The 3128-nt window shown below is 39.0% G+C and overlaps 1 long non-coding RNA gene across 1 annotated transcript; it reads right to left on the bottom strand.

The window, feature by feature from the left end:
* Nucleotides 1–1025: 1025 nt before the first annotated feature.
* On the bottom strand, nucleotides 1026–2538 carry LOC137097351 (uncharacterized). Its single transcript, XR_010910131.1, has 3 exons — nucleotides 2254–2538; nucleotides 1791–1815; nucleotides 1026–1072 (listed from the first exon to the last, which is right to left on the bottom strand). It is a non-coding gene; the product is annotated as an uncharacterized lncRNA (long non-coding RNA).
* Nucleotides 2539–3128: the final 590 nt, after the last annotated feature.

Genomic DNA, 3128 nt, shown 5'->3' with positions numbered 1-3128 from the left:
AGAAATAGGAAAAAGAAATAATATTTATTTATTTATTTATTCAGAACATTTCTAACCCGTCCTTCTCAACCTCCGAAGAGGGACTCAGGAGGGCTTCCAACAGGTCACTGTTCAGTGCTGACACAATAAAGCATAGTATAAAATACAGTTAAATACATTAAACAATTATAAATATAAAATTATAAACAATTATAAATATAAGCCGCTCTGAGTCCCCTTCGGGGTTAGAAGGGCGGCATAAAAATGCCATAAATAAATAAATAAATAAATAAACATTAAAAAGTTTGCCAAGTTGAAATTGTTGTCCTGACTTAATCCATTATGGTCCAATCAAATCTTGTCTTCACCAATAAATCGGTTTATTCTGCAAATGCTTGATCCCATAGCCAGGGTTTAAGATTCTTCCAGAAGGTAAGGAGAGAGGGGGCAGATCTGGCCGCATTAGGGAGGGAGTTCCACAGCCGAGGGGCCACAACAGAGAAGGTCCCGTCTCTCGTCCCCACCAACCGCAGTTGCGATAATGGTGGGGGTACAGACTTATGGCACCATAGCACTGGGATTATACTGGGATTATACTGTGATTATACAATCCCCGCCAATTAAACAGAAAAGTAAAAACAGGAAAAAGAAATAATGTGTGTGTGTATGTGGGAGAGGACAGTCAGGAATCATTACCAGATTGAAAATGATGTATGAAATAGGTGATGTGGATACTGGGGAAGGGACACCCAGGGAAGATGATGAAGGGGGTGGCAGAAAATAATGCCAATCACATCTCAAGGGAGGAAAAAAAGTATTTGAAAAGGGACAAGCTGATGCTACAACTAAGAACAGATCAAATTCTCAGACACATTTCTGAGAGGACTTGAAGCAGAATCTGAAACAACCATTATAAGGAGTGAAATCTCAAAAGATTTCTTTAACGTTTTGTGGAACTATTCCTTGGAAGACCCGCAAAGTCAAGATACTTATCTAGAGATAATAAGCATGATGTGACATGACTCATAAACTATTCTTACCAGAATTTTTTGTTGCCCAATGAGGCCTCAAAACTCTGAAAGAGCGTTCGCCACTAATCAAGAGGAGAAAAGAAAAACAGTGTAAGACTGGCCAATATGTATTTTGGTGCCTCAAATTTTAGCCCTATGTTTAGGTATATTTGACCTGCTGGTTCCAAAAAAGGGCACCAGCGTTCACTTATCAACTAGTTTTTGAGATACAGAATATATGTAATATATTAGTCGTCATCTGCTTACCCACAGAAAATCATAAGAACTATATCTAAGAAACTAGAGCTGATGTGATCTATTTGTTTACTTTACTTTATTTATATCCCACTCTTCTCATTCTTGCAGGGAACTCAGAGTGGCTTACTATCTATCCAATGCAATTTCCTGAATCAGCAGCCCAAATAACCCAAGGGGCGTATTCAGCTCTTCACTTAACACCAAAGAGCATTCCTCTGGACAATGGAAACACAGTCAGCCAAACTGTTGATTTCCAGAATAATTCAATGATCCTTTTTGATCTGCTTGAACCCACCTTTTCCTCAGAAAATGGAAGATTCTGCTTCCCTCCCAATCTAGTAAACATAAGACAAAGTATATTCTTCGAATTACTATAATTTTAAAAATAAATTTCTACTACACTACTTGCTTTCTAAAGTAAGCCTGGGTCTTCGTATATGCTCTTCACCATCCCTCTCTTTAGTTCAGCATTGCATCCTACCATCCCTAGGTCAAGGGGGTTCAAGACAGTGGAGTTCAAACTGAATGCCAGAGACCTCTTACCTTGCTTGTGTTTCTTCCAATAGTGCTGTAAAGAAACAAAATACAGCATTTAAAGGGATTTTTCTCAAGTTCAAGCCTATGAGCAAAACAAGCACCTCTGTTTGTCTATGGGTCCTTCCACACAGCCATATAATCCAGACTATCAAGGCAGAAAAATCCCACAATATCTGCTTTGAATTGGGTTATCTGAGTCCACACTGCCATATATTCCAATTCAAAGCAGATAATGTGGGATTTTCTGTCTTGATATTCTGGGAGATAGGGCATTTAACCATCCATCTATATCTGTTTGGCCATAGATGTCTCCATTTTCATCTGTGAAATGTTGGGGACTTTGAAAAAACAGATGAAAGTGTCATCAAAAGGTTGATTGAAACCATCCAATCTTTTTGAGATTCCCTTGGCCTCTTTCCAGATTCCTGGCCAAGAATGTTTGAAATTCTTCAAAGGGGGTCAAACCTACCATCTCTTCTTCTTTTGTACCAAAAAAGAACAAGTAGCAGGAAGAGAATGAAGAGAATTGCACGTACACCAATGGCAATGAGAACAGTGTGTCCGGTTTCATCTGAAAAACATGAAAAAAAAAGGTGAAGGTGGGTGCCCTCTTTAAAAGATTCCCTACTTTAATCCAGAAAGTGGAAGAGGCAAATGACACTAACTGACATCATCATAGGCTTATTACTAGTGAGAGTTGGTAGCTGGTTTTACTGAATTACCGAATTATTCAAATTCACTCCTCTGTGGGTAAATTTCCCAACTGCATGGTGTACACTGCATACAGCTTGTTTCTTTGGTAGCATTATTTCCTCTTTGAGGATTAAATTATCCAGGTTTGCCTATTAAAATATCAAGAAAGCAGCCTTTAGATTTAGAACAGTGGTTCTCAACCTCCCTCATGCCACAACCCCTTAATAAAGTTCCTCATATTGTGGTGACCCCCTACCATCACATTATTTTAGTTGCTACTTCATTACTGTAATTTTGCTACTGTTATGAATGTAAATATCTGATATCCAGAATTTATTTTCATCCACAGGACCAAAATTTGCACAAATAACTGATACACCCAAATTTGAATAGTGGTGGGGTTGGGGGAGGGGGTTGATTTTGGGAGTTGTAGTTGCTGGAATTTATAGTTCATGTACAATCAAAGAGCATTCTGAACTCCACCAATGATGGAATTGAACCAAACTTGGCACATAGAACTGCCACGGGCCACAGAAAATACTGGAAGGGTTTGGTGGGCATTGACCATGAGTTTGGAGTTGTAGTTCACCAACATCCAGAGAGCACTGTGGACTCAAACAATGGTGGATCTGGGCCAAACCTGGCACAAAC

The sequence above is a fragment of the Anolis sagrei genome, chromosome 6 (genome assembly GCF_037176765.1).
Source record: "Anolis sagrei isolate rAnoSag1 chromosome 6, rAnoSag1.mat, whole genome shotgun sequence".
NCBI classification, from domain to species: Eukaryota; Metazoa; Chordata; class Lepidosauria; order Squamata; family Dactyloidae; genus Anolis; species Anolis sagrei.
The sequence above is the reverse complement of the archived record's forward strand: the minus strand, read 5'-3'. Positions and strand labels throughout refer to the sequence as shown.